This window comes from Acinonyx jubatus, chromosome E4, assembly GCF_027475565.1.
Source record: "Acinonyx jubatus isolate Ajub_Pintada_27869175 chromosome E4, VMU_Ajub_asm_v1.0, whole genome shotgun sequence".
Classification (NCBI taxonomy): domain Eukaryota; kingdom Metazoa; phylum Chordata; class Mammalia; order Carnivora; family Felidae; genus Acinonyx; species Acinonyx jubatus.
Genome location: NC_069395.1, coordinates 22,074,278 through 22,095,359, shown reverse-complemented (window position 1 = coordinate 22,095,359; position 21,082 = coordinate 22,074,278).

Sequence of the window (21,082 nt, the reverse complement as noted above, 5' to 3'; positions counted from 1 at the left end):
CAATTCATGCTAAATTTCTTCAAATCTAATTTAAGAATTATGTTCCTTTTGTGAATAGGCGCATTTGTTCATTACATGTTCTAACATATACATATATATATATATGTGTGTGTGTGTGCGCATAATATAATATCTAATATATACACACATATATGTACATATTTATACATATGTTTATACATAAAAAATACTTTGTGTTTATATCGGGCTACTTTATTGATATACTATTTTATTGAGGAATTCTAGTCAACTGCTATTAAGAGGTATGAGAATAACAGTGAATTAAACAAAAGATGTCTGCTTCCTCATGCCAAACAAGTCTAGGGATTGGAGTTCAGGGTTGATAAAGTAGCTCAATGGTTTTATCAAGAACTAGGCTTCTCTCTTTCTCTTACAGTTTTACGGTTACATCTTCATAGCCCAAGACAAGTTGCTGCGTTCTAGGCATCAGTGTGAGGGTAAATGTGATTGCCCCAGTCGTCTTCCCCCGCCCCCATTTTATAGAGTCACCTACCAAGTGTCTACTAGGGGCAGTTTATATCTCATGTGCCAGATAATAGTCACATAACCAAACCAAACTGCAGTGGATGTTGAGAAATGTCTTTTACTTAGATTCATTGTGTTCTAACGCGGAAGAGTGGCCAGGCAGGCAATCAGGTGCCTTTTCCACAAATAAGTTTTCAAGTATTTTTGTGTCACTTCTATATTTAATCTCTAATATTTACTGATTTATTTTATTTTTAATATTACCAACTTACATATCTTTGTAATTCTAAAGAGATCATAAAAGGGTAATAAGAATGATGAAAAAAATGATAGAAATCATGGTATTTTTTAGTATCTGCCATACTATGGTAAGTTATATTCACATTTTAATTTGCTTGATTGTTTTAAGGAACCAACTAGAGAACCTATTTAACAGTTTTCACTTTATATTTAGTGACATGTAATTTGCCACTTAAATATTTCCAAGTATTATTTTCAACTAACCGCAAATTTTATAATTTCCTTTACTTTCCTTCACTTTGTCTAAAATTAATGTTATGCTAGTTTTCATTTTAATCATAAACACTGTGTTGGAACTTTTCTAATCAGTATGATAGCATCCTTTTGTTTGTATTTATTGTCTCCTAATAGCTAAATCTTTTGTAAGTGGAAAATAGATTTTTTCACTCAGCAACTATTTACTGAGGGCCTAGTATATGCCAGGTATGATTCATTCTGTAGTTTCCACTCAGAAGCAACTTTTAATTAAACCTAATGTTACTTTTCTTCTGAGTGGTGACTTCAAAAGTTTTTTTTAAATAACTTGTATGATATGTTTCTATTATTTTGTTTTATGCTTTTAGGTTTTTTTTTAACTCTTCATTTTCTGATGTGTGTTCTTTGTTACTTTCCACTGATTTGAAAGTAATGCCTCCCATTTTGTAATGTACCAGCAATCATTACACTGATTAAAAAAACAACATGGATTCTGCATTTTCTAAGTAACAAAGTCAAGAACGAAAGAATAGGATTTTTCTCAGTCAAACCATCCCTTCTGTATTTCTGAATGTGAAAACCAAGGGGCTAAGTAATGATAAGATGCTGTAATGCTACTTAGGTTGAGGACACAGTGGCCTCATATAAAAGGAGCTTCTACCCTCTAGAGAATGCTCTTCCTGGAGATAGGAAAATAAAAGGCACAGATTGAGAACCGAGTCAGAACTAGATAAAGAAGGTAAATGGAAATATCTTCCAAACTGGCTAGTGAAGATTTTTTTCATTTTTGCTAACCAGTATCTAAACTCCCAACTTGAGGTGAATCTGAAAATTGATGGGAAGCAGAGTGCTCCCTACCACTAAGGATGGCAAGATGGTCAGAAATCCCCTCTCCCTGTGTCTGTTGCAGAGGTCACACATCAGTCAGGTAGGGCAATATAGCATAATGAGAGGCTGTGCCACTTTCTGGCTATGTGACCTTGGAAAAGTTCCTTATACTTTCTGCCTCAGCTTCCTCAAATCTAAAATGAAAAAAAAAATGGACATCATAACACTGTCCAGCTTCCTGGGTTAGGATGAGTTTTCAGTGAGTCAAAATATATAAAGAACTTAGCATAGCCAGTAACATGTGGTGAGCATTGTATTTGCCAAATAGATAAAAGCATATGTGCTGCAGGACTTTAAATCCTAAGGAGCGATTCAGTGCTGTAGGATCCTTTAGACAACGTAAAATGACACCTTCAGGGCCAAGACAATGACAACATGGACATCCTAGGACAACAGTGCCTGGGCCAGGATGTTGGCCATGTCTTCTCTCCTTTGGTTCCTATTTGAGCCTGGCCCTCCATCTTTCCTGGGACTCTCTGAGCTGCTAGACAATCTTCCAAAAAGATTCCTTTGCTGCTTAAGTTACAATGTTTCTGGTTTTGCAAACAAGAACCCAGAGATTTATATTAAGTACTCTATTACATGCTTCATAATACATTCTGTATATAATCTCAAGTAAAATCTCACGTTTCAAATTTATCAGCTAGATTGTAAACCCAATGAAAGTATCTGCTGCCAGTTATCCCCTCTGTGGTATCGTCAATGTTCACCACAGTGACTGACACACGTTCTCTGCAAGTGCATGTTCAAATAAGTGGGAGAAAGGGACAGGGGAATGAATGAATCTAGGTTTTGTTGGACAAAATGAAGGAAAAACAATCTATCGCCAGTTATCCCCTGTGGAAAATATGGAGAGCTCAGAGTATTTTACCTTTACCGTAATGGTAAACTAGTGGAGTTGGTGAAACACTTGAACAGGGCTTCCATTTTTAAAAGATCCTACAAGCATTTCAAAATGCTCACCAGCATACAAAAGAAGCCTGGAAAGTAAAAATGCAAACGAAATGTCACTTAACCTTACCATATGAATCTGAATGATGTCCTTTGTGAATTGTGATAGCTTCTCCAAACTCTGCTATTTTAAGAGGACAAATTGTACCCTTTCTGCAGATACCATGAGGGAATACTTTCTACAGCTTGAACACACAGTTGTCTGTGGTGCATTGGGAGATTAATTATTGTCACACACACACATAAAAAGTAAACATAACAATATATGGCCCATGGGATTCCTATTGATTTTAGTTCAATTTTTCAAAATTCAAAAACCCAACCTGAATACAATATCAGAAAGAGAAGTTTGGCTGATGAGTTTATCCTCTGTGCCATTTAGGAGTTCTGCAATTCTTAAAGTGCTTTGAATAGGCCAATGCAATTGAACTATTTGCCTTGACGCTGGGGTAAAATGATTGACTCCCATTTTTCTCCAAATCCTTTAAACTCCAAAGGAATCCTTTGAAGCCCCCTCCCCCCAAAGAAAGAGAACATAAAGTTAGAAAATTGGTCGGCTTTTACCAAAAATAAGAGTTTTGCTGTATTGCTAAAATAATGTGGTCATTACAATTTCATTCTCAACACGTGGATAGAACTGAATTTCCATCTTTTTCTTCCCTTGTGGGTGGGTTGGGGGAGGGAGAGGGAAGGTGTATTTAGGAACCAATTACTAATTTCCCCTTTTCCCACTTTCCCCCCTTGTTTGTATCTTCAAAGATTCCCTCTTTCTGATGTATCTTCAGTCTTTATTCCTGTTTCTTTAAACTTTTGCACATGCAGATCTCTTTTCAATTGCTTAACCCTTTTGCCACTCTCCATTGCTTATTAGGCAGGTTCCCCCCCCCCATATTACTGTCATAATACATTTCTACAACATCTACTCAAGTTTCGTGAATCCATATTACTATGATAATAAGGTCCCAGAAGTCATTACCTCTGGCTGTCTTCAATGGCTTACTAAATGCTAAATCCAGAGATCATCTTTTGTGATTTCTTGGTGGTATTTATATTCTCACCCTCATTTCTTAAAAATATTCCTCCGCTTGGATAGTAAGATTGTGTACTATTCTGAGTTTGCTACTGCTAATATTTTTTCTCTCTTATTATAATATGTTCCTCCTTCTGCACCCTAAAATGTGATCCTCAATGTGTCAATTTTTGTTGCTGTTTTGTTGTTTTTTTTATTCTTCTAGCTCACCTCTGATATGCCAGAATGAGAAAAGTATGGATAGATGAATATGTGACACACTTATATTTGACTCTTTTTTTTTTAAGGTCTGAATTTATCACTTTTTCTGGCTCCCACTGAATAATAATGATGACCTCTTTGTAACAGGTGCCCATGTGCCTGTATTCTCCCAAGTGTCCTGAGGGGTAATACTCCATTACAGAGCTTCTTGAATTGGAATAACTAGCTTTAGGCCAACTCCTTTCAATCAGGTTCAGCTCTACTCCTATTGGTGTGCCTCACTCCTAAGGCATATACTAAATCACTGGAACGGAGATTTAGAAAAGAAACAAACAAACAGACAAAGGGAAGCAACAAGCACAACAGTAGATTTAAGTTTAACCATCTTAATCATATTAAACACAAAAGTTCTAGAACACACCAATACAAGGAGAATGACAGATATATAAAGTATAAAGTATATAGTATAAAGACATACATAAGTTAAGAGTAAATAATAGAAAATATAGTTTTTGACTAAGTAAAAGAATTCTGGAGTGACTAAAATATTAGACAAAAAAGAAAAAAAAAAGACTTCAGAACAAAGAATAGCAGCAGGGGTAAGAGGAACACTGCATCATAAAAAAATTGGTCAACTTTTCCTACCAAAAAACCTCACACTGATAATAATGTCTATGTGTCTTAACAACAAAATTTCAAAATGCATAAAATAAAAAGTCATAGAACTAAAAGGGGGAGTTGGAACAAATCCAAAATTATAGTTGAGGTCTTCAACTTTGTTTTATTAACCAGTACAGAAAGTTTAAAAATTCAGTAAAAGTATGAAATATTTGAAGAACACTAGCCAATGGGAACTAATGGATAACTATAGAGTGAATAGATATTTATAGGACACTCCACCCAATATGAGCAGAAGACAGGCTCTTGGCAAGAACATAAGGAACGTCCATCAAAGTACCATATTCTGGACCACAAACAAGCTTAGGAATATTTAAAAGAATTGAAATCATATGAAGCCTATTTTACAATCATGATTGAATCAGAATAGAAATTAACTCTCTCTCTCCTCTCTCTCCCCCCTCAAAATATATAAATAAGTTTAAATAAATTTTTTTAAAGAGAATAATTTGTAGAGGTATGTAAACAAAGAAAAGGAACAATTTTGGCAATTTTACTAGATACTTCTAAGCAGTAAGTTATAAAAATAATTGTTCAACCACTGTTTAAGCAACGCTTTTCAAATGTTAATTATTTTATCCTCAAATCTGTAGAACTGAAAAGTTGCTTCCACTCCAAACGTTTATTTACCTTTGGGAAGGTAAATAAATGAAAAATATTTATTAATTTTTGACCAAAAACAAAAATATTTCTGGGGTGTATCTGGTTTATATACTTGAGAAAGTTGACTTATCTAGGCATGAACATTAATGTTGCTACAATTAAAAATTAGTATGTTAGTGTGATTTCATATTTAATTAAATATTCATCATAAAGAAATTATAATGTAGATCAGGAGTTCTTATCTCTAAAATCTCTCCCCAAATGCACTGAGTTATTCCCTAAACTTAAAATACATAAAATATATTATATAATATACAATATAATATATATGAAAAAATATATACATATATGATTTTTAAATTATAGGAACTGAAAAATCTATTCTTTTAAATATTTCCCTGGTAAATATTATATAGTATACATATATGCATATATATGTGCATATATATACACATATAGATATATATATCAATAAATTTACTGGGAGAGGGTTCAGAATATTCCTGTTTTTCATAGCATTTTATGACCGAGACATTTTAAGAGACACATCATTTTTGGAAAAAGAAAAAGTGGTTTAAAGGAGAAATGCCGGGGTGCCTGGGTGGTTAAGTCGCACCTGGGCACGTCAGCTGATTAAGTGTGCAACTTTGGCTCAGGTCATGATCTCACAGTTCGTGGGTTCGAGCCCCACATCAGGCTCTGTGCTGACAGCTCAGGGCCTGGAGCCTGCTTCGATGATGTGTCTCCCTCTCTCCCTGCCCCTCGCCTGCTCACACTCTGTCTCCCTCTCTCTCAAAAATAAATAAACATAAAAAAATTAAATTAAATTAAAAAAAAGAGAAATGCCTCTCATGTTTTTCATATATAAACATGTAGTGTAAGTGTCTGACAATAAGCCTTTTTTTTTTTTAATTTTTTTTTTCAATGTTTATTTATTTTTGGGACAGAGAGAGACAGAGTATGAACGGGGGAGGGGCAGAGAGAGAGGGAGACACAGAATCGGAAACAGGCTCCAGGCTCTGAGCCATCAGCCCAGAGCCTGACGCGGGGCTCGAACTCAAGGACCGCGAGATCGTGACCTGGCTGAAGTCGGACGCTCAACCGACTGCGCCACCCAGGCGCCCCGACAATAAGCCTTTTTGATTATAATTTTTAGTGCGTGCGACATTAAGCTTTTGATTGCTGAGGCATCCATTTCAAAGACATCCATGTTGAATAAACACATTGTTACCTGTATTACAGGCTACTAGCAAAATAACTAGATAAGGAGCCAGGCCTTTCTTACCCAGGAAATTCCCCTTTTAGAATATCCAGGGTGATCTAGATAACTTATAGCTTCAGTGACACACTTTTCCCTTTCCTTGCACTAATTCCTGCTCACATTATTAATTCACCAGTAAAGAGTCAACCCAAGGATCCCCACTCTAGGAACCCCACTCTTGACATCCCAATAAAGGCATGTGGTCTTCGGGCCTACCATGTAGCCTCCAGAACTTGTCAGTAAAAACATTTTTTTTTTTTCAAAGTTATCAGATGGTTGTTGCTGAGGTGCAACTTGCAATCATAGTAAGAATGACAAGGGCCTGTCCAGACACAGCACCGTCTCTGATTGGGGAAATGTCTATAGGGACTCACCACAAATAATACCTGCTTGAGGGCTTCAGGCATTCCAAGCTGAAAGCATCACTATCAATATGCTGAGACCAACATACAAGGGAATCGCTTTTTTGTAGCTAAATTTCTAGGTTGCATTCTGGGAAAATTTGTCCATTGGGAATGGAAGAGCTGACGTGATAGTGGAAGCTCAATTCTTTGCCACGTGATTACACAGTATAGCACCACCATCATTCTGTTGATTGAATGGAAAAATACATTTACTTTATCATGTTTTTATTAACTATTTTTTTTTATTTTTAATGTTTATTTACTTTTGAGAGAGAGATAGACAGAGTACAAGCAGGGGAGGGGGAGAGAGAGAGGGAGACACAGAATCCGAAGCAGGCTCCAGGCTGTCAGCACAGAGCCCGATGCAGGGCTCGAACTCACGGACCGTGAGGTCATGACCTGAGCCGAAGTTGGATGCTCAACTGACTGAGCCACATAGGCACCCCTATGTTTTAAATAACACAAGGATTAAGACTATATATTTAACTTCCCCATATCTCCATATCTGTTTTTTGCACAGTTGATTCATCTTTATCACATGATGTGTTAATTAGCTACTGTCACAATAATGCTTTACAACAAAGCATCAGAAAACACTGTTGTGTGCCTATGGGTCAGACAGTTGAAAGATTTTGAGTCAGACTGGGCTCAGCCTGGCTCCATGCTTCACATAGTCCTCGGTATGGTCTAGTTGTCTCTCTGACTCCTTTGGCTGATGGGCAACTTCTCACGGCAGTGTCACAAGTGCAAGAGAGCCATCATAAGCACACAAGTGCATTCAAGCCTCACCACCATCACATCTACTCACTTCCTATTAACGCAAGTCACATGGGTGATAGTATCAGGGAAGTGTACTCCATCCATCACATGGCTGTGGCAGATGTGTATGAGTAAAAGGAGAACAAAGGGTTGTAACCAATGATTTCATTTACCATATATAACATGGCCTTGGCATCACTGGGTTTACAGTAACAAGATCCAATTCTAAGTACTGAGTCCGTACATTTCTAATAGGTTATATAGGACAATATTTGTCATCTATGACATGAAAATAATGACTATTTTTAGAAGTTTCATGTGTGCTATGATATAAAGGTAGCATGTTTTATAAACTGTAAAGAATAACACAAACATAAGAGAGGTACTTAGAAATATTAGATCATTTGGTGTATGATGATGACTATGAAAACAAGGTGGATCATGGTCTGAAACGAACAAAAAATCCATAGAAAAATCCCTATATTCTACAATATAGGATTTTCCAAATATCCAAATGTATGAGTGATTTCAAAGTCAGAAAGGCATATCAAAGTTAAAACCTCTTAGCAAATTGGAAGATTCACTTCCCATTAACCTAAGATGTTTATATAACACACAATTTACACACGGTGTGCTCCCCCCAATGTTTTTTTTCTTCATGGCACAGAGAGAAAATAGAATCTTTTAAAGAAGCATCTTCCATTACAAGAAGCTAAAGAAATACATTATGTCAAGATTACTGTTGATGTTTTCTTTCCCTAAAATTCATATATAAGTGATAATAAAGACCATAAGCTAGCTAATGTTCTCATTACAATGTAAAATCAACAACAACAAAAAAAGCCACAGATCTGTTACAATAATAAAGGAATTACATGTAAAAATTAACCTATTAGAAAGATGAAAAAAAAATCTTCATTTTGAGCCTGGGACAGTTCCCAGAGTAGCCTTTGGAAATATAAAATACTAAGTCATTAACAGAAGTCTTAGGAGAAATTGTACTATGGATAGATTGTACAAGTAGTTTGAGGTGGATGTAGGTAGTTTATACTATTTATAATAATATATAATATTATTGAATACTTAATTATACAAAGTATCACTCTAAGTACTCATATTAAGCATTATTAATAGTAACAGAAAATAATGAATAAAAAATTATGCAAAGAAAACATGATACCAGCAAGTTCATCAGTTATAAACTATTACTGTTAATACATAAGAGAAAATTCAGTGGCTTAAGAGAAATATAGAAAAATGTGGAAATTAATAGAGAATTGAAAGTAACTTGTCCGTGATTTCAAATACAGATAAGTGACAGAGTTAGGTTTCAAACACACTAAGTCTGTTATGTGCTTACCTACCACACTATATTTCTGCTTAGTATATATAGTCTTAATATCCTAGTGAAATATAATTGTATTTATACATTCCACCATGCTAGATTCTCCTGGAGAAGTATCAGACAGTAAAATTTAATATAACATGCTATTTTTAAGTTTGATGATCCTAAACTATGCAGATGGTCAATTTAATACATGCTAGATTCTTTTACAAAACTTAGATACAATTGTTTAGAAATTAATATGATGCTGTTTCTGTTTCCAAAGGAGACCATCATAGCAGTGTCTTTTTGATGTGATTTAAATTAATTCATTATAATGAGCAATCCCAGAAGAGTACTGTAATTTTCAAATAAATAGTATTGCTCAAAAAATCAGTTTTAGGAATCTATGTAATTCTGTTTTTTAACTATCAAATAGTAAGTACTACCAAAATTCTTCCAATAATCCCAATAAGAATCTTGTTCCAGTTCCTAAACATGCCACTAAAATACAAAAATAATCTATAAGGAAAAGAAAGCATCTAAAATTCAAAGGAGCAGATGGATGAAGACGTAAGGTGCATTTTCACCACGTTACGTCCAAACTCATACTTCACTGTAATTCAGTAATGATATAGCATGACACTATGATTCCTTCTCCATTTGTTTTTATAGTGAAACCCTTAGTTAAAAATAAATAATGTACTTCTAAGAAGTTAATCATTTATATTTTAGAATGTTTCACTTAATGTAGTTATTTGACAATCTGCCTAAAATGATCATACTACAAATACGTATTTTAATATTCCAATATAATTTGCCTCAGATAGATACTTTTTAGTAGGGGCAATACAGCCAGCCTATATCCATTTCTTTCATCTTCACATGTCATATATTAGAAACCATTAGTAGGCAAAATGATGCCTTGGAAAAAGCACTATTCTTGAATCAAAGGCCTGGCATTAAGACACCTGCTGTGTGACTCTGGGAACATAATATTTAAAAGCTCTGAGCCTTTATCCCCCTTCCTAAAGTAGAAAAATAAGATTAATGTACCTTTCGGCATTATTGAAAATTTAAACATGGTACTGTAATGATGAAGTGATTGTAAACTCGAAATAATATGCCAACATAAAATTAAATTTTATTATTGCCACAGCTCAAAATCTAAAGTTTTGCAGATCCTTGAACACAAAAAGTTAGGATAGTAGACGAGGTAATTGGCTGTAATATTTAAATGTAATAACACAATTCTACAGAATCTATTCCCATAATGAGAATAATTTTATCAAAACAAAGCAAATAGGTGAAAAAAACACATTAAACATGGTATGTTAGTTATCAATTGCTGCATGACAAATTGCCACAAAAATTAGCAGCTTAAAACAAACTTTATCTCATGGTTTCTGTGGGTCAAAATTCTGGGAGTAGCTCTCTGGTGGCCTGAGCTATATTGCTCTGACATGGGATTCTGACGAGGGTGCAGTCAAGATACTGGCGGTGACTGCAAGGGTTTGAAGGCGTGAATGCTCTTGAGGATCCACTGCCAAGATGGCTCACTCATACTGCTGTTTGCAGGTGACCTCAGCTCCCTGCCATGTGCATCTTTCTGAAAATGGACCGCTTTCTTTCACCATACACAAAAATAAACTCAAAAAGGATTAAAGACCTAAATTTCAGACTGAAACCATAAAACTCCTAAAAGAAAACATAGTACTCTCTTGGACATCAGCCTTAGCACTATTTTTCTGGATCTATCTCCTCAGGCAAGGGAAACAACAGCAACTGGGACTATGTCAAACTAAAAAGTTTTTGCACAGTTAAAGAAACCAACAACAAAATGAAAATGAAACTCATCGAATGGTAGAAGATATTTGCAAGTAATATCTCCAATAAGGGGTAATATCCAAATATATAAGGAATTTATACAACTCAACATCAAAAAACAAAACAGAATAAAAAATCATCTGATTAAAAAAATGGGCAAAGGACCTATGTTTTTATTTTCCAAAGAAATAATACAGATAATCAACAGACAAATGAAAAGATGCTCAACATCATTAATCATCGGGGAAATGCAAATCAAATCACAATGAGATAACACTTCACACCTGTCCAAATAGCTAATATCAAAAAGACAAGAAATAACCTGAAATTAATATGACACTGTATGTTAAGTATACTAGAATTCATTTTTTGTGTTTAAAAAATACGTGAAATAAATGTTGGTGAGGATGTGGAGGGAAAAGGAACCTTCATGCACTGTTGTTGTGAATATAAATTGGTGCGGCCGCTACAGAAAACAGTCTGGAAGTTCCTAAAACATTAAAAATAAAAATGCCATACAACCTGGTAATTCTACTTCTTTGTATTTATCTGCAGAATAAAAAACAATAATTTGTAAAGATAAATTCACAAATATATGTATTCAAATATATACTTGTAAAGAAATATCGAGCCCACACTTAAGAAAAGGATTAGGCTCCACTTCCTGAAGGCAGTAGTAGAAAAAACTTTGTGCACATATTTTATAGGCACTTCAAAGTTAAGTTTCACTATTGTAATTAAATAATGAAGTAAGTCTCACTGAGTCTGCATCAAGTCATTTATTTTTATTATCATGAATTCTTACTGATGACACTATACAAATGATCATTTATGTCCTGCATTCTCATGAGAGGTATCACCACCAAGGACAATAAATCTGACCTGTGTAGTGGGAATAAAAATATATACATATATAAATTTATATATTTATAAATACATATATTTATAAATTTATATATAAATAATATATATTATATATATATTATATATATAAAATATATATTTATATATATAAAATATATATAAATATATAAAATATATATATATAAATATATATATATATAAATATATATATATAAATATATATAAAATATATATTTTTATACATATTATAAATATATATAAATATATATATTATATATGTTTATAATATATATAAATACATATAAATGTATATATAATATATATGTTTATATATATTATAAATATATATAAATGTATATATAATATATATGTTTATATATATTATAAATATATATAAATGTATATATAATATATATGTTTATATATATTATAAATATATATAAATGTATATATAATATATATGTTTATATATATTATAAATATATATAATATATGTTTATATATATTATAAATATATATATAATATATGTATATATATATAAACATATATATTATATATATAATATATATGTTATATGTATATATATATAAACATATATATTATATATATAATATATATGTTATATATATAATATATATGTTTATATATATTATAAATATATATAATATATGTTTATATATTATAAATATATATATAATATATATGTGTATATATATTATAAATATATATAATATATAAATATATATTTATAAATATAAATTTATAAATAAATTTATAAATTTATTTATATATATAAATACATATATATTTATATAAATGTATATAAATATATATTTTTTAATTTATAAAGCACAGACATACATAAAATACATAAACAAATATACAGTATATATGTGGTATTAAAATTTCATGGGAGAGTGATTAGGAAAATAACATCTAAAAAAGCTCCTTAGGGGGACAATAAGAGAAAAAAGAAAGATTGAGAAGAACTGATTTCTCTTATTTCAATTTTAGCAGTCAGAATAAAGATTTAATTGTTGTCAATACTGATATCTTTTTCTATATGTGTCACATACTTGCTCAATAGTTGTTAAATATATGAGTCTATGTATAAATACTTTAAGACTCAATTATCCGATTATCTGGTGAGTTCAACCAATATCTCTTTCACACATTCATAGATAAATATTATATCAGTGCACACAGACAGACAGATACACGTAATTACAATGGTATTTAGATCACAAATTGGATATGCTGTTTCCATATGCATTATCACAATAGACCATCAGAGTCAGTTTGGAGAAACAGAAAAGGCAGAGTAAGCGCACTTCTGAGTTACTATTATCTCTACTGCTTTTATTATTAAGTGAAAATCAATAAACATTACATTAAATCATAATCCTAGTATTTCAGTAAAGGTTTAGGCTTAATGAAAAATATCTATGAGTCCATCCCTGCACAGATCCTGCATTAGCAGATGCTCCTGGCAAAGAAATAAAATAGAGAAAAGGGAGAAACATAAGTTTTAAATTAATCTTAATATTTACACTCTTTCAATGAGTTTAGAAAAATAACAAAAATACATATATAAATAATTTGCTTTATATAAACTTGGCATTAAAACCCCTAGTTTTGTTCTAATTGTCAAGGGTTCTTCCTCAATAAGTATTATATAAACATAATAACTACTGTGGAGCACCCAGGTGGCTCAGTTGGTTAAGCTTCCGACTCTTGATTTCGGTTCAGGTCATAATCCCACCGTCGTGGGATCAAGCCCCATGTTGGGCTCTGTGCTGACAGCATGGAGCCTGCTTGGGATTCTCTCTCTCTCTCTCTCTCTCTCTCTCTCTCTCTCTCTCTCTCTCTCTCCCTGCCCCTCCCCTACCTCTCTCCCTCAAAATAAACAAACATTAAAAAAGTAATTAACAATTGTACCTGTATCTATTTATTTTTGAACTGTCTCTTGAGATTTGTATTTTCAGAATAGAATTTTTAACTTTCCAAATAAAACAATGCTGCATAGTGGTATAAAGTTCCACTGTGGAGTTAAACAAGGCAAGGTTTCTTAGAACTACCTTTTTCCCTTCCCAGATGTCTGATTTTTATTCACAGACAATACTATTGAGTATCTACTATGGGAAAGGTACTGTTTTAAGAGAAACAATACAACATGAAATAGGATACTGTTCCTACTCTCATGGAGTCTGTGTTTCAATATGCCAAATTATCTAGTATTTTTTTACTTTTCCACCTCTCTATGAAGTGGGGTAAGTAAGTATTGCACTCTAGCATAATATTGTTGCTTGAATTAAATATGATAATTTATATACTGAACTTAACATATACTTCAGCAGATAGTGTTTACCCAATAAGTTAATTGATATCTGATATCTCAATAAATTAATTGATAGGACCCATGTCATTCATTAATTACCACAGAGGATTTTCTAGAATTTTGACTCTTTATTACCAGCATTATTTTGACCCTTTATTATATCATCATTGTTTCCTTTATAATCTTGAGATGAATTTCACTTTCCTATTTTGATTCATAGATTATTAATGGTAAGCCTGTTAGAAGAAACAACTTTCTTCTCCTTATCTATTATTAACTTCTTTCCTTGAAGCACAAAGTTTAAAACCGACAACAAGAAATGTCTGTTAAGCCAGATAATTAAATAATAAATAAATTAATTAAATGTTGAATAAAATTGCAGACAATTGTCACCTTATTACCAGGTTTAGAGCTAGCTCTCTGGCCAACAAAATAGTCTTCCACAAACTCCATTTTGGGGCACTATTTCAGGCACACATGTAAAGTAGTCTAGAAGGCAGATAGAGTTGTCAGTTAAGAATGTGGCCTCTGGGTATTTACACAAAAATAGAAAAATACAGATTTGAAGGGGTGCAGGCATCCCAATATTTATAGCAGCATTATCGACAAAAGCCAAACTATGGAAAGAGCCCAAATGTCCATCAACTGATGAGTGATAAAGAAGATGTGGTGCATATACACAATGGAATATTACTCAGCCATCAAAAGAACAAAATCTTGTCATTTGCAACCATGTGGATGGAGCTAGAGAGTATTATGCTAAGTGAAATAAGTCAGAGAAAGATAAATACCATATGATTTCACTCATTTGTGGAATTTAAGAAAAAAAAACAGACAAATATATGGGAATTGGAAAAAGAGAGAGAGGGAAACAAACCATAAAAGACTCTTTAATATAAAGAACAAATTGAGGGTTGCTGGACAGAGGTGGGAGGGGGATGGACTAAATAGGTCATGAACGTTAAGGAGGGCACTTGTTATGATGAGCACTGGGTATTATCTGCAAATGATGAATCACTAAATTCTACTTCTGAAATGGATATTGTACTACATGTTAACTAACTAGAATTTAAATAAAAATTTGGAAAAAAAGAAAAGGAATGTGGCCTCTGGGTCAGGCTGGGTAGACTGAAATACCAACAGAACTCAGAAGCCATGTGACCTTGGTAAAAGCCCTTACCCATTCTAGTATTTATTTCTCTCATCAGATAAGGGAGATAACAATATACTCCACAGAGTTGTTGTGAAGGTTAAATGAAAGATTCATATCAGCTCATAAAGAACAAGCAAAGTAAACCTCAGAGAGAATTATGAATATTGGTAGCAGATACTGAATACCAAAATGTGTACATTAAACAAGTGACTTTGTTATGTAAGGTAAATGAGTCAGGTAGTATGTCTGACAACATAGAACAGAAAATCTAGTGACCTAGCCAATGCTTTTTTTATTCTATATAACGTGAAATCCACAGGTAGGTAATACAGGAGGCTCCAGAATGACATAAAAACTACAATCCTTTTTTCTTTTTCCTTCCCTCTTCTCTTCTCTTCTCTTCTCTTCTCTTCTCTTCTCTTCTCTTCTCTTCTCTCTCTCCTCTCCTCTCCTCTCCTCTCCTCTCCTCTCCTCTCCTCTCCTCTCCACTCTACTCTACTCTTAAAATATCTCTACCTAGCCATCCTTAGCTCAAAGCTCCTATGCCCCAAGTACTTTAGGGCCCAATATGGCCTCTGAAGCAATAAGCCACAACTTCTAGAAAGTATGTAAGAAAAAAAGGGAAAATAGAAAATCTTGCAGTTGAGTTAGAACCTTTTAAAAAGCTTTCCCAGAAGCCCTACAGACTAGCATACTTTTTATATCCACCTCTACAGCAATCTTTACCTGATAAAAAAGCATGGGTATTGACACCCTCAATAAAAATGAAGTTTCACTGGTTTAAGAGGAAAATAGATATTGCAAAGTCAAGTAGCCGTTCTCTCCCATACAAGGTTTTCTCAGAAAAGGGGATTTAAAGTTTAGCTAAAGTTTAGCTTAAATAGGCAGTTGACTCAGATAAAACAAAAAACTCCCATAAGGAAACCCATTTTAAAGTTTAGACTTGCAGACATAGCACATTACACAGCTCAAGTCTTAAATATTATTTTAGAAGTAGTTCCACTTCTACTATAAGCTTTGCCAATCATTTATGTAACCACTCATTATGTAGCATGATTCAAGGTCTCTAACTCACACAGGGAGTCAATTTTCATGCCACACAACTGTAACAGTAGGACAACTGTTGCTTAAGTGGTAAAATCAGGTAGCCAGTTACTATTTACATTACAGCAAAATGAAGCAAAAAGACCTAAGACATGCTACAAACTCTCCAGCAAGTTGGCATTTATATATTCAAAACTTTAAAACTGTCATCACTTTATGTTATCCTAATAATAAGGAAAAAGATACGGAAAGGTTGGGAAACTACATTTCTCAACCTTTCTGTCTAAAATGACATGGCTCCTTTTTTGAGGCAAACATCAAGTTACCGCTATGATTACCATGGCAACTACATTAAAAATAAAAAGAAAATGTGGAATGTTTTCAAGTGATAAATACATTTAACATGCTTATTGAAGACTCAAATATATCTTGAAGCTTAATACTGCAAGATATGTGTTACAGGATAATCAGTTGTAAACACTAAATGTTCTCATCTTAAAAGAAACAGTTTCAGTACAGGACAAGTTTTGAAAAGTATTCTTCTAATAGGAAAAAAAAGAGTTCAAATATGCTAATAGTTGGATATCTTTTACTAGAAATGAACAGAAAGGATTATGTCCAAGATGTGAAAATAATCATATAAACTGCAAGTTGTGTAAACATACCCTAATAATCAGTAGGGCATACCCAAAACTAGACTACCTCTTTTCTACTTACATGTATTTGTTTCTAGGGGATAATTCTGAATGTATTTGCTCTAGACAAGTCTGACCTCACGGTTTCAATAACAAACACCATTTCTGATGCCTCCAATTCCAGTTTTCCCATCTTGCTTCCTGGTACTATAAATTTCTCCAAATCGGGAGACCCTCATGTGAGCCAACACTGGATGTTCTTCAAAATAAGAGAATATTCTAAATGATCTTCCTGCTTCTGTTCTTCCCCTCTCAATTAGCCGCAGAGTAGCTTGGGTAATCCATGTGACTTTAAATCATGCCATTCTTTCTCTCATGGTTTCCTGCTGCACTTAGAATACAATCCGAAATTCTTATTTTGATCTGCAAAATTCTATGTGATCCAGCACTCATCTAGCTTATGGACTTTAGTAACCCTTACTCTTGCCACCTTGATCTCGCAAACTCAGTTTTTTTCTTCCTTTGAGCACCTGAGTGAGTTCCACACATAGACCTTTGCACTGTGGTTCACTCTGACTTGAAAGATTTCCTCTCTTTCAACTGCTTCTTTTATTATTATTTTTTAATGCTTATTTAATTTTGAGTGAGAGAGAGACAGACAAAGGGCGAGCTAGGGAGGGGCAGAGAGAAAGGGAGACACAATCCGAAGCAGGCCCCAGGCTCTGGTTGTCGGAACAGAGCCCAAAGCAGGGCTCAAACTCCGGAACTGCGAGATCATGAACTGAGTCAAAGTCTGACACATAACAGACTGAACACCCATGCACACCTTCAACTGCTCCTTTTAATGTTTACTTTTCAGTTCAAATTCCTTAGAAGACTTTTCTGTCCTGCCTATAAAAGAACAACTAAACTGTCATTTGGTCCATATTCCTTCTCTGGCTTATGTTCATAATAATCCTTATTACTGTGTGTAATGATCCTATTTTTTAAATTTTTAATTAATTTGCTTAGTGATATTTGTCTATGCTTCTCTGAGTTTAAGGTCTTTGAAAACAGAGACCATATCTGCCTTTTTACTACTGTTTTTCCAATGCTTAATCAGTATCTGGCATTCAATAAGAACTCTATGTATTTTAATTAGATACCCTTTAATAAAAATTTTACAAAAAAAGTATAATTTAAAGAATCCTCCATGAATAAAAAATGTGATTAATACTAATTATAAAGTCATCCAAAAATTCATATCCATTTCAGAAATGTATATTACCTAAAATATGCATTAAAAATGTATGTCTTTAGGAGGTAGAAATCATATCATTGCTTTTCTTTAACAAATTATTAATAGCAAGTTATGAGTCACCAAACTAACAAAGAACAATATAGAGACAATGGAACATATTTTTAAACTCATTTTTAAAGAATAATGTTGAAAAAGAGGAGAATGAATTTAAAATTTCTTATGTGTCTGCTCTAGTGAGCCCTCAAAAAAAATTAGAGCACTCTGTGTCGGAAGAAGAGTGCTTTAATGAAACATAAATTGATGACGGAGAAGAAAAGAGAAACACTTAAAAAAAAAAAAGACTCTTTATAATTTCCTGAAGGCATCATTACTTTCAAACAAATGATTATTTTACTTTAGCCTATCTTCTCTCAATGAAACCCAAAAGTCAATACCAAAACAACACTAACAAAATATCCTAGCAATTTCAGTAGAATTAGTTTTAGAAAGTACAAATATTTACTGAAGCACACTAGACTGCAAAAATAGGGTCTAATAATGATATGAACTCATAAACCCTTCTTCTCCCTCAGGATCAGATTTCCATGCACCATTTTCTTTCTTTTTTTTTTTTTTATCTATTTTTCCTTTTCCCTTATTCATCATATTTTTCTTTACTTTCCATAACCATTCTTAAATCAAAGCCTGGGTCAGATTCTAAGCTTTCCTTGACTTATCTGACAATTAATTTCCTTATGTATAGAAGGGAAATAATGACATCTATTCATATATTTTTCATGTATGTCTTAAATTAGGGTTTCTTAAACTTTTTGGTCTTAGGATTCTTTACACAGTAATTTAAATTACGTAATTTAAAAATTACTAAGCCCTCCCACTCAGAAATTTTGTTTATGCGGATGTATCTACAATATTTGCCATATTAGAAATTTGAACTGAGAGTATTTAAAAATATATATGTATTAATTTACTTAAAACAACAATAATACACATGCTACACATCTATTCATATATTTTTCATATATGTCTTAAGTTAGGGTTTCTTAAACTTTTTGGTCTTAGGATTCTTTACACAGTAATTTAAATTACACAGTAATTTAAAAATTACTGTCCCCCCCTTTCCCGCCCAGAGATTTTGTTTATGTGGATGTATGTACTAATATTTGCCATATTAGAAATTTGAACTGAGAGTATTTAAAAAATATATATGTATTAATTTACTTAAAACAACAATACACATGCTACATTTTAATATAAAATGTTTATGAAAAATAACTATATTTTCCAGAGCAAACAAAAAAATGAGAAGACTGGCATTGAATTACATTTTTGCAAGTTTCCTTAAGGTCTAGCTTGCCACAAGAGAGCTGAATTCCTGTATTGCTTCTGCATTTAACATGTTGCAACAGTTTTTAAATTCTTACCTTATAGTATTTTAAGTCATTTCAGATAATCTTAGATAATCTTAGATATATTTCTTTGATACTACACCAAAACTCATTAAGTGATAGTTTCTTAAAGAAGAGAAATAATAAATTGGACTTCATCAAAATTGAAAATTCTCTCCCTCAAAATACACCATTAAGAAGATAAAAAGCCAAGACACAGAGTAAGGGAAAATATTTGAAAATTACACTTCTGATGAAGACTTAGAATACATTAAGAGCTCTCAAAATTCAATAAGAAAGTGAACTGCTGAATAAAAAATAGACAAATGATTTTGGCAGCTACTTCCCAAAGAAGATATAAAGATGGCAAAATTGCAGGAATACAGAAAATACAAACTAAATCACAATGAAGCAGATCATTCATTGTCAGGGGATAGGTAGTGAAAGAGGTGGCCTGAAAAGGCAGAAAGGAGAGATTGCTCTGGAGCATGGGAAACGTCTGGGGCCAATAGATTTGCTCATTATGCTGATTGTAGTGATGGTTTCACAGATAAAACATACCAAACTGCATGCCCTAAATAGGTGCAGTTGATGGTATAGCCAACTAAATCTCAGTGGGCAGATTAAAAAGAGACATATTCAAGTGTCCAAATTTAATAAAATTCAATAATGTTCATTTTCATTAAAGACGTTCTTTGGTGAAACTTGATTTTTTTTTTTTTTTTTTTGATCCAGTACATGGCAGTGAAGAACAGTGACTACTAACAATGTTTTGGTGTCACTGCCTTGATTTGTGCTATGGCACCAGCAGTTTTACATACCACTGCTTTGGCAACATCAGAGTAAGTGTTAACAGAGTTTTGCTAGAATAAATCAGGAGATTTTTAAAAACATACCTAACATTTGATTATGTCAGAAATTTACCGTTACTGCGTGCGCGCGCGCGCACACACACACACACACACACACACCATCAGCAATAACAAGGAACAGAACTGAATAATTAGGAAGGAAGGAGGAAAAAGAGCAAGCCTAGTCACACTTGTAAATCCACCCACTGATCAGATACTAACTTACTTTTTGCAGTTAGACCTGTAATTTAACAAGTTACTGTATTACTGAAGAGTAGCTGTGCCATCATTTGCTTTATGATTTTTCATGTGGCAAGCATTAAGTTATAGCAACTATACAATGCATTAGTGGTATCACAGACATCATGTATTCTCTCCAGTCAATGAAATATGACAACTTACTCTGTAAGATACTTCTCTGACTTCTTCATTTCTAATTTGAAAAGATATACAAACAATTGTTGACAATTAAGAAATTATCATACCTATATTTATAATTTCTATTTTTTTAAATTCTGAATGATAGAATCAACATGGAATGGAAATTTAAGCGGTACCATATACTATTCATCTATATTTTGTTGCATGAGATACAAGTTGGTAAATTAAAAAATATATATGAAGCCCAAAAAAGCTATACTTCTCATAATTTTGTTTTCCATTG